This window comes from Rutidosis leptorrhynchoides, chromosome 4, assembly GCF_046630445.1.
Source record: "Rutidosis leptorrhynchoides isolate AG116_Rl617_1_P2 chromosome 4, CSIRO_AGI_Rlap_v1, whole genome shotgun sequence".
In the NCBI taxonomy this organism is placed as follows: Eukaryota; Viridiplantae; Streptophyta; class Magnoliopsida; order Asterales; family Asteraceae; genus Rutidosis; species Rutidosis leptorrhynchoides.
The window spans coordinates 577,750,550-577,763,334 of record NC_092336.1 but is presented as its reverse complement, the minus strand read 5'-3'; the positions used below and the strand labels follow the sequence as shown (position 1 = coordinate 577,763,334).

Sequence of the window (12,785 nt, the reverse complement as noted above, 5' to 3'; positions counted from 1 at the left end):
AATAAGGAAGAAAAATGACTTACAGTGGGTTGAGGTTTGGCCACCTCAACTCGATTTGCTCCCCGAATTCCCTGACTTCCACGTTGCTAATTGAGTGATCAACAGCCGAACCGTTACCATGTGTATTCGAATTTTGGGCGGCGTTTTTGGTTCCTGGTCTAGAGCCACAATTTTTGCATCTAACTTTCCTTCTTGCATCAACACATGATTTACCCCTCGCCATACATCTGATCCTTTTGATTCGAGAAGAAGCTTTCCAATTTCCAATTAATTCCCAGTAGCAACCCATACAAAAAGAAGCCTCGACTAATTTTGAACTTTGTCTCGATTGAGTTGCAATATCTTTTCCCTTTTTATTTTTATTTTCGGTACAGTGACCAGGATATGTGGGAATCGAGTTTGGAATATGATTTACATCTTCACAATCAGCGTATGGGTATTTTGGCCCAGCAGGCCCGGTTAAATCCCAAAAATTGACTTCTTCCTCTGATGGGCTTATTTCTGTAGGTCCACCACGTCTGTTGTTATCATCATCTGTATTTTCTGCATCATTTGGGCCTATTTTGTTCGGCCCAACAGATACATGGCAGTCCACATGACCTTGGCCCACTGACTGACTTCCCTCCACAGATACCTCACGCGCCGTATTGAATTCACCTTGAAACTCTCCAACTTTTTTAAAACTAAGTTTGGAATGATTGTGCTCGATACTTTTTGCCACGAAATCTTCGTTTTCTTTAAAAAGCTTACCAATTCCAACATAGGCAGACCCTTGATCTCCTTCCTCATCCTGACCGTTGAGTTTTCCGGCACTGCCATACTTTCCGGTACCACCAACATTGCCACTATCCGAATCCTGAATTTCATCATTATCCGCCATTTTTTTCTTGATCGACCGAGTCATTTAGGTTAGTCTTGATGTTTTCTCCTTCATCTCCGCTGCATGAGTAGTCGTCAGAGTCGATGTAATCCGAGCTATACTCGGAGCTAACTGAGTAATCTCTACTTTCTAAATCAGACTCAACTCGATCAGGACAACATTTCCCTTCCTCAATAACGTTTATAAAGTGTAGCCTGGATTTTGTTTTAATTTTAGATAATCATTCACTTTCTCTGGTTCCTGTAATCTCACAAGGGCTCTACCGTATAACAGCTTTTGGTTTCCTAATAAAGTGCAGTTGTCTAACTCAAAAACGGTTCCCCACCATTCAGCAATAGACATGAACGTGTTATCTGACCAGCAGTGTGGGGGAACACCTGAGATTCGCAGCGATGCCATTCTTCCATCAGGTCAACTAAGTTCATCCCAAATTGTAATCTTGCAAAGCCATCTCCTTAACGGATGGTTAGATTGATTTATCAAATCTGGTGCGTTTTCCTTGGTTTTGAACACAAGGATGATACTTAGCCCACCCAAAGATTTGATTTCAAGGTCCCCAAACCCATCCTCCAAACATAACAGCTCCAGGTTTTTGAGAATATGATAATTTTTTGCCTCACATGAAACTGCATTCTGAAGAATGCTATTGTTGCAGTTGTCTCCTTCTATTTCCACAGTCTTCTCCTTGTTGACCCCATCTTTCCAGCCATCTTCGCTTGTAGGGTTTTCCACAGACCTTTTTTAGTTTAAGATTTACCGTAGGTCACCCTCAACGTTTTTGTTTCTCACAACCTCCGTGAAATCTCCTCCCATCATGGAACTTATTTTCCACCGAAGTGAAACCATATGGTTTTGGTTTCGGATGGCCTTCATCCCCTTTAGCTGGTTTTTTCGGGCTTCTCTGTGTAGCCTTGAATACCTTAATCAAGTTTCCGTTGAAACGTACACCTTCTAATCTACGAAGGAGGTTATCTGCATCCAAAACATCTGCAAATCGAACGAACGCAAATCGATTTCCGTTTCGAAGTCTCTTCACAGCTATGTACACATCCCTAACCGAACCATAGGGCTTGAAACCCTTCCAAAGGTCAACCACCTTCCAATCATCCGGGAAGTTGAAAAACATAAACGAAGTGAGAAGATTTTGGCTTGACCACTTGTGTTGGCGTCCATAGAATCCGTTGTACCTGGTTGCCTTTCGCCCCTACACACTTTCGCCCCTGGTTGCCTTTATACTTGTTTAGCACAATCAAATGCACCTTTATTTTTTAAATTATTATTTACACCTCTAACAATTACGTCCAAGTTCTGTCACTGGTTGTGTACATATTCAGGTTTCGCCACTGGCTATGTACATATTCAAGCACCGCCAATGAAAGTTTATTGATATACATTTTTCTTAAATATATACTCCGTAGCTAGGTATTGATCTCGGTCACCCCAGTAAATATGCATGTTCAAGCTCCGTCCCCAATTACAAAAAATTAAACTAAATATTGTGAATGCAAACACATTCGTCATATAAAATTCGGAGAGATATCGTAGCTGCAAACACATCACTTTTAAAAGTCCAGATGTATATTGCAACATGTAGTTAGTTCTTATCATTCATTAAAATAAGGATGATGTTATGAATATTACCTACGGTTGATAATTGTGAACATGATATCAACAAGATGACCAACAACTGAACAACGGAATCAGTGGCGAGTCTAACTTAGTGAGGGCGGGGTCCTAGAACCCCACTACTTTATAATTTTTTTACAATATATTGTTCGAATTGTGTAGTATACAACTAAATTTAACTACAAGACCTTAGACCTCATATTTTTATGCTATATATTTTTTTTAGAGTTAAACGACCACTAAAGTATTTTTCAAATTTAACTAGCTTTGAATCTTTTTTTAAGACCTTATTGAATTCCTATCCTGGATTCGGCACTTACTAAAAAAATTGTTTGATATTAGGTTAGGTGCATTGTATGTATGGTATGACCTTTTGCGAATGGCTGCCTATTTCAACTTTTACTCAGTGGTTGACAGAATAACATTATATTCATTTTATAAAAAAAAAATCTACTTACTTTTTTATGATTTAAAACTTATTGAAACTATATAGAATACGTAATTTTTGTTCCCATATGGCCATACTTAAGTAAATATATCAAAGTATCTAGTAATAAACTTGGTTAGCAACTTTATGGGCGCTGCAGTTGCACGTTATATATGTTTTCAATAATTGAATCTTTTTATTAATATGTAGTAGATAAATGGAGTAATTTTGAAGAGAGATTTGTTGGAAATGATAAATGCTTTTAGTTTATGTTATCTTCTTTGAAGTTTCCAACAAGTGGGATACGATCACATGCTTGGCCACCAACTTGGATTTCAATGCTAATCAAAGTCTTGCTATTAAGTTTTTTTTTTTTTTTTTTTTTCTTTTTCCAAATGTACGTAGACTAGTTTATAACCCACGATTTCGCGGGTTTTTAAAATAAGAGATTTTGAAACATATTTTGAGAGGTATCATAAATGTATGCGACTGAATAATCAATGACAAATGATAAAGATAAATATAAATATGGTGAAATATAATTCATATTGTTATAAAAGTAGTTGACAGTAAATCTAACAATTTATTGACACAAATTACAATACAATGGTTTAATGAATATGTAGCAAGTATGAAAAGAAAGCGAATAGTAAAAAAAAAAAACAAAAATGGATATTTCATGTTTGTGGAGGTGATTGCCGAACATAGTTTATTGATTCTAGTCTTTTGTAGTACGCGTTAATTGACAATAATAATTATGCGAATTGTTTAGTTGTCAACCCCTCTTAAAGCTTAGCCAAAGTATTTATACGCAACTAATCAGCCAACAATGTGTCAAAAGATGTTAAGTGTTTAACTATAGTCTTAGGCCATGTTTGTTTTTGACTTAATTCGCTTAATGGTATGAAACTTAAGTTAAAAAGTCTTGAAGGGGTGTTTGTTTTTAACTTGTTGAATAAGACGCGTCTTAATAAAAAAAAACTGAATTAAGTGTGAATTTCCATTTAAGTTCTTACTTTCTAATAACTGCTCACATGCAGGGTTAATTTAGTAATTTTAGTTATTCAGACAATTTTTCAGCACATAAAACAAACACTAATTATTTATTCATCACTTATTCCTCACAAACATCATATATCCGTTCAGATTCATGACTTAATAAGAAAAGAAAAACAAACGGGCCCTTAGTATTGTAGTATTGATGTATTATTTGTAAATGTTACTAAAAACTAAAATAATTAAATTTAGTTCGTTCCTCTATATCCCTTCCATGAATTACATGCCTCAAGTGTATATATATGAACCTTTTGAATCAAGCAAAAAAACAAAAAAAAAAATTGACCAATTCAGATGGTAAGAAGGCAATTTATAAATATATACATTCACCTCTAAAACATTTTTTAACTACATATAACAACAATATGTATATCATAAATAGTACACATTGGGTATAATAACTGCACGCAAGCAATCATCTTTAGTAACTTCCTCACGGGGTGCTTTACATCTCTAGGAATACCTATCTAGTGTACCTACCTAATGTATAATAAGAGCCCCAAAATATTGTTTTAAAAAGATAAATATTCTTTGAAAACTTATTGACCACCTTATCAAACACCTTTTTTTCCACTATCCATCTTTGTACTTTCAAGTTAGACCACCACATGAAGCACCTTAACAAAAAAACACAGAAAAAAAAAACATTAAGAGTATCTCCAAGATATTAACAGGCCTATAAACATATGATGTCTAGCAAAGTTAGTTTACAATGTTAAACATTTGCACTGGCGTTTCAGATTCCCAAGATATGTGATTAATGGACTCGTATATCATACAAATCATTTTTATATCGTATACTGAACAAATAATGACAATGAAATACGTAGAAAATAAGTATAGTAAAGTGCATACACACATAAGTGCATACTCATAGTGATGAAGATCGGACCATGTTAAGAAGTTTAGATGACTAATTTTTAGAGAGAGAATATTTCAACAGCATAACACTCACGATCACTCACATCGCATATATTAGCTTGTTCTGTTCTTAATTTGACTACAAAATTAAAATGCACATAACACAGAGTAAAAGTTATACTGTATAAACAATATTATAAGTTTATAACAAAGTAATATGCAATCAAAATAATCAAGCCAGCAACATAACATTATAATGACTGACCCGCCCAAACTATCACTTCCTACTGTTTCATACATCACGTTTTTAATAACCATAATAATCTCCTAAAAGTGCAAATAACAATATTAGAAATCAATATGGCATAATATCATAACCTGACTGACACACCCATTATATCATTCCCATCATTACTATATTTGATCTTATTATGCTTGTTGTTTTATGCAGTAAAGACTAAGAATCGCATCACCAAATGCAAATAACAATATTAGAAATCAACAAGAACCATATATGTAACAAAATTTAAAGGAAATCTATTTCCTTTACTAATTACCTAACGGATTTAATTTAGGGATTTCCTTTACTAATTACCTAGCGGATCTAATTTATTTTTGAAAATTCACATATCTTGAAACATATTTGTCTTATATACCGATCGATTATAACAATAACTGAAATTGAAACTCCCTCACAAATTCTCTTACGGTTAGAAAATTTAGGTCTAAAACAACAAAAATAAATTCTCTCAATAATTTACCAGTTGAAGAAGGCGTTGCAAGTTTCTCACGTTAATTATATCTTCATTTGTTAATGAAGATGGTAGGGAAGGGGCAAATGGTAGATTTGCAATTGCTACATATGTGAAAGACTCTAGAGTTGCCAGCCCAAGTGCATCTAAAACTACATTTTTAAATAGAATTACAATTCATTTTCTAAATTTGAAAACACTTCAATTTTAGCAATAGAGGCTTAAATCCCATACCTTGGCAAATTCATGAAGAAGTATTTCTCGCACAAATTCACCTTGTACAAAGCAAAGTTGATAAATGAATTTAGTATTTATGTATTCATTCATTCTTTTTTCCTTGAAGATACTGTAAACCAGTAATGTGATGTCTTTTACCTTACCGGTTAACGTGAATGACATAATCTTCTTGATAACTGAATTAGAGTTGTTATCTTTTACTTTAACCAACGCTCTTTCTGTTCTAGCTCGAATGGACTACAAACAAAACTATTTTAGTAATGGAGTAAACGTTGAGAGAATCCTCTGTATATTGTTGCTCAAAACAAACCATACATTCTATATTCTTATCATTTAAAATAATACATAATACTTCTGATGGAAGAGACTCCAAAAGATCTATCATGAAAAACCCGTCCTAATAGTGTATAGTCGCATTAATATTAATATATAAAACATTCATGAGTAAGTGTACAGTAACATTTTTTGCCATCACATCAAATTAAAAAATTGCACAAGGAAATGTAAGGATGGTAATTTTATATAAGAACTAACCTTGAGTATATCACTTATATCTTGTACTTAGTACCTTGAGTATATTACTAACGGAATAGCTCTAGTGGACTTCATATCTAATGCATTTATCAATATCTTTACTTAGTAATATAGCCGAATAGCTCCAGTGGACTTTATATCTATACTGAATGGTTATGTTATATATGTATCAAAATTTGATTTATAACTAATAACTTTATTTTGGTAGCTCCTTACATTACAACATTTATGAAGCACAAGATAAACATATATGCACAAGGCAATAGCAAATTTCACTAACTATAACCCTGTTACAAATCATATTATAAGGTATTGATACCTGGTTCAAAGATTATTTATAAAAACTACTGTTTATCAACTTTGTAAAATAAGATCGAAAAAAGATAAGATATTGATGCCTGTTTTAGTTAGTGAAATGCCAGTGAGTATCATATATTGTCACGGCTCAATTCAGTGGTCTTTGTTCAATTTCGTCTACCATCCAAGATCATTATCTATCTTATCGTATTCAATACTTGTATGGAAATTCCAGCAAGTATTTTGAAATTTACTACTAAACTCTATCATTAAACGAAGAATCAATTTAACCGATCTATAAAAAAATAGCTGAAAATAATAAATACCTCATCTCTATATTCACGATGATGATCGACATCAATATAACAACACAAGCCAGTATCTCGAAATAACCTGTACAAAATGAATTAAAATTCAATAACTTTATAAAAACCCCAATCACCTCAACCAAGAGAACCATAAAACTCAAACCGCACTCAAAATCTTGCATACGATTTATCTGAATTATAATTCAATTGAATAAATTTGTTATGGTAATAACCATAATAGATCCTAATACATCTCTGAATCTTTGAATGAAGAGTGTTGTAAATCAATCATCGAACACAAATTTTTTTAAACCCTAACAAATTGAAAAACTGAATTTTACAATTTATAAACTTTTCTAAAAATCGTAATCAAATTCCAAATAAACTAAATACAGCCCATACAAGGAACATAATCAATACATTAAACATACCCAGATTAACACTGCTCAAGATTTTCGTCGATCAACATATACTTAAACATAATCATAAATCAAATAATCGGAAAACCTTAACTATTTAAATCGAACAAAACACCAAATATTACCTCACAATGAATGATTACTGTTGATACCTTCATTCGATTTTGTTTATCCATCAGAATTGGTGGGTTGGTGGGAGATGAGGTGCTGATTATTGAAATCGTTGTTTCATACTTGAAAGAGGAAAGGTTTAAAAGCAAGTCGTTGTGTGTGATACCCTAATTTTCAATTCTATTTCGCTTTGCCGTTTGTGAACCTTAACCCTAAATTTTATGGATGAACACTTTCGGTTTGCAAACCCTATTACATTATTTGCTGGATATAATTCGTTGTGGTATATCGAAGTTTTGTTGATATCGTTCGAAAGCATAACATTCGAATTCGCAGATTGGAAGCGACAAATTTGATGGTTCAATGGAGATGATGAATGAGAGAACTAAGAAATCAACCCTAGAATTACAAAGGTACGGTTACTAAAAGTTTATTAGTAAACTGCCTATAATCAGGGGTATAATCAGGGGTAAGAGGGTAATCAAGATTCATAACTGCCGCTTACAATCCCTAATGACGCCATTATTAATTTCAATGGCTGTGATTAAAAGTTTAAATTTTCATCCAAGGAGTAGGATTTTGACATGTTGGATTTTTTAAAATTTCATGGCATCATACAAGTTTTCTAATTAGAGATAAGAGAGATATAAAAAGTTAGCAAAAAATAAAAATGTCGTGCCCACAAACATGCATCTATTAGAGCACATTAACTCCATCATAAAAAGTAAAACTTCGGGTAATTAAACTCTCCAAATGCGATATCTGATATCGGGTGAATTACGCATTAAGCGCACCCTCTAATCACACTTCCTTTTTGAACAATTTGAAATAATCAGGAATTTAATCCCGGTGGTGTGCTTTATTGGGTAACTCGATTATAACAACCCTCATATTTTCATACTTGAATTGACTAATTTGCCCCTAGGGTTGTTATCCATACTTAATATAGGATTAAATTCGACGTTGATTAAATATTTTTTTTTTCGTCGACACGTTTTGTTAACTAAAGTTTATACTAATTATATAAAATAACTTTAGTTAATATTAATATTAATGTGTATTATATATAAAACTATATGTAATATAATTATTAATTAAATGATAAGTTATTTTAATCATTATTTATATTTTTAGCTTATATAAAAAAAAGAAATAAGATTTTTTTTTTAAAATTAAATAATGAGCCCATGAATTTTGAATAAATATTTTCAAAAATAAAAACTTATTAAAAATATTTTTAACATGTTTTTATTATTTTGTCAAAATTGGCACCTTTATTTTATTATTTTTTTTTTCTTTTCACCAACCATTTTTTTACCTATAAATACATGGCTCCTCATTCATTTTTTCTTGCCAAACACAAAAACTTAAGTTATTCTCTCAAAACCTTGAAGAAAATTTGAGGTACTTTCTATTTTTATTAATTTTTTTCAATATTGTCATTTATATTTATATTTATTGTATATTCTTTGTAAAATTCGAAATTAATTATGTTTATATGTTATAATTAGTATTATAAGTGTTATGATGCATAAAAATAATTTTGATAATTTATGGAATATTATTTATAATTAAATACGAATTATGTAGTGTTTAAACGTAAAAACAATGTAAAATTCGTAATAAATACTTTTAACCAAAAAATAAAATATATATAATTTTTTTCTGATTTTTTAAAACTTATATAGATCTGAAAAAATTATGAAAATAATTACTTGGGTTGAATTGGTATTTATTATATAATTAAACTCTATTATTATGTAATTCAAAGGTAAATTAAGAATAAATATAAAATAATAAAAAAATATTTTTTAAATATTTTTCTACAGGTTATTAGACTGATAGAAACTTATAAAAATTATAAAAATAATTATTTGGGTTTATTTAGTAATTATGTAGAATTAAAATTGTTTTGTGAATACATTAAGGGTAAAAACAAAAATAAATACAAAAATATAATAAAAACGTTTTCTTAAATTTTTCTACTAATCTATATGATTAACTAAGACTATAAAAATTATGTATGTAATTTTTAGATATTTAATTTATTATTTAGACATTTTTGAATAATGTTCGATTAATAAAACACTATTATTTTTGAAGTAATTTAGGTATTTATTTAAAGGTAATTATATTTAATATATAAGACATACTAAGGTATAATAACTAAATATTAAATAAAACTTAGGTTAAATTATCACATATATAATTATTAAGTACATTAATAATTCGTTGTGTGTATACACCTAAAGTGAAGATTAATCAAAGATAATGTATAATTCATGTGAACTTCATCGCTACTCACGGTCGTAAGTGAATGATGTCTAGGTTGCCATTTATGGGTAAGCTTGTGGATCTCGAATGCCATGACTTAGATTCTGGTCAAGAATCCTGGGCCCCCGGTTACATCTGGTCATTCCTGACTTATTTGATAGCAACGAAGTTTGAGTAGAGTTGTACAACATCTTGCTAAAGATTAACCCGAACTTTCTAAAATTGGAAAATTACTATAAGTGGAAACTTTCCATAAATAGTAACCTTCTGAAAATGGAAATTCTTTAGTGAACCATTACTATCAATATAGTACTATATACTATTGTCTGTTAGGCAATGTCTGATCATACGTTCTATCTCTAGGTTGAGATCTCGGTCACGTCCTTCCGTTCAATTCTTTCGTGTGCTACTAAGGTGAACTTCATAGCCCCACTTTTTACTGTTTCATAACTGTTTTATAACTTTTGGGGTGAGACACATGCTTGCTTTATAACTGTTTTACGCTTAGACACAAGTACTAAATTGTTAACTATGCTGTCATGCTTTGATTCATGCTAAATCCCTACCGTAATATCGTTAATTGCTACGTTTAAATGCAAACTTAATTATTGTGAGTAGGCCTATTGAGAGTAACGTCTCTAACCATTCGACCGTTGGTCTTTGGTTATATAATAATGATTCCACGACACTGACAGTACAAGGTGTCATAGGGTAAACTTGTTTAGTAGCGATATTACAAAATGCAGCAACACTTTTAGATTGATATTTCTATATCAATCAACTTTAAACTAAATCTTGTGGTCTAAAACTTTGGATATTATTTATAAACCTATGAATTTCACTCAACCTTTTTGGTTGACACTTTAAGCGTGTTTTGTCTCAGTTGATGATTGAGCTAGCTGCTACTTGCTACTAGATGATTGATGTATGCTTTGCTGCTTGCATGGAGTCCATCATTCATATTTATCATTTTGTTTAAGACATTTTCCATTTACTGTACACTTATGATGTAAAACTTTGAATAATGCTTCCGTTGTTTATTTAATAAATAAAACGTCTCATTTAGAGTCGTTCTCGCTTATACAACTGTGTTATGATATGATTGGTCACAATTACCCCTGGTCCATTTTGGGGGTGTGACAGATTGGTATCAGAGCAGAATTGTTGTAGAGAACCAGGATTGCATTTTATGTGTGCCTTATACAATTAGGTACCTTAGCAATGTAGGACTACAACTTTCCTTGACTATAGTGCCTTTAATTGTTGCCTTTAACTGTTAAATGCTACACTATACTTTAGAAACTTTACTTATCTTAGAATGCCGAGCCAATCTAAAAACTCTGCTCATTCTCCTAAGTACTATTCAATTCCCCACCACATTTAAATGTGACACCGTTCTCGACATTCCTATGTCATCTAATATGGTTTTGTGTATTACATATGTATTACATGAAATATTATTCATGATTTTTGAAACTCCTATATTTGTTACTATTTATACTCAAACGTATATAACCTCCTTGTTATATCACGTACCTATATGCTTTATACCTTTATGCATCGGTTTACGAACCGGAAAATGTCATTGAGTTATCGAGAATCTCAAAGACATTATAATGTCATCACTACTCATATTCATTACTTTTAAATCTTTGATTTCTCGTTATTTTTTATCATTGAATTTTCTTGACGGATGACGTCTACGAAACTCTAGAATGGAAGGGTTTGGATTACCGGTTTAAAGGATCCTATAGCTCAAGCCCTAGACCTGAATAGGCCATTAAGAATTAAAAGTCTTTAATCGAAAGATTATTAGATTACATACTTATCATTTTATGATCTATACACGTCATACTGCTATTATTGGAGTATAGACACATCATATCTTATTATATCTTATCATTTCTATCTTAATAGACTTTGTCTAACACTTTTCCTAAATTTCCTCCGTAAATTACGGAAATATTTTTGCTATATATATGTATATCAAGAAGACAAATATATCATTCAACATTCAACACTCATCTTATAACAAAAACCCTTATTCCGATCAGATAATATGGATTTCTCACTTGATTCCTCGAACTCCTCAAGCTCTAATGGCAGCGTAACCGGAATGAACCAACCAATTAGTCATCATCTATTTTGGATGAATTGGGGATGGGTTCGTAGTAAACTTAATCAATGGAGACAAGAAGAAGGTGATCCCTTCCACCAACCGAATTCACCTCTTGGTGAAGAACCTGAAGCACTTACCGGCGAACCCGTTCGGAACACTATTTTCACCCTCATTTCCAGGGTATCCAGTCACGAATATATAATATCTAAAATTCTAGATCTTATTCATCCACTTGTCCGAACCGCCAATCACCCCGGAATAATAGAAGAAGTCAATGAGCTTCGCGCTCGAGTGGTGGCTCTGGAGAATATGGTGCGAAACCTACGAGCACCAGCAGCATAACCAGCATCACCACCAGTACCAACAGCATCACCACCAACAACATCAGCTTCACCAATAACAAACACCATAATCTGTACCTCAGATATCAACATCACACGCCCCATAGATACCAAGGAATATTAGTAATAATGAGTTAAGATGTATTGACTCATTCTTCCTGAAAATTATATATGTATACTTTATATATATATATATATATATATATATATATATATATATATATATATATATATATATATATATATATATATATATATATATATATATATATATATATTTGGTTTGGAACAATAATAAATCTTTTCGTATTAAGCTATTACGTGTGAATCTTAAATAGTATGTACTACTTGTTTAATTCATATCACTAATATGCTATGATATACATTCGTCGTTAATCACTGCTTCATCACAATAAACTCCATTTCATAATAAACTAAGTGTATTATTCAAATACATGTTTGGTTTTACACTTTCATTTTCGATGTACTCAAAACTCTTTAGAAAACATCATTCGTGCCTTGTGAATTTCACAAGAATTCCAC

At 31.6% G+C, this 12,785-nt stretch overlaps 1 long non-coding RNA gene across 1 annotated transcript; it reads right to left on the bottom strand.

Moving 5' to 3' along the window:
- Positions 1 to 4,318: 4,318 nt before the first annotated feature.
- Positions 4,319 to 7,912, bottom strand: LOC139845463 (uncharacterized). Its single transcript, XR_011758328.1, has 5 exons — positions 7,523 to 7,912; positions 6,997 to 7,063; positions 5,978 to 6,076; positions 5,837 to 5,877; positions 4,319 to 4,606 (listed from the first exon to the last, which is right to left on the bottom strand). It is a non-coding gene; the product is annotated as an uncharacterized lncRNA (long non-coding RNA).
- Positions 7,913 to 12,785: the final 4,873 nt, after the last annotated feature.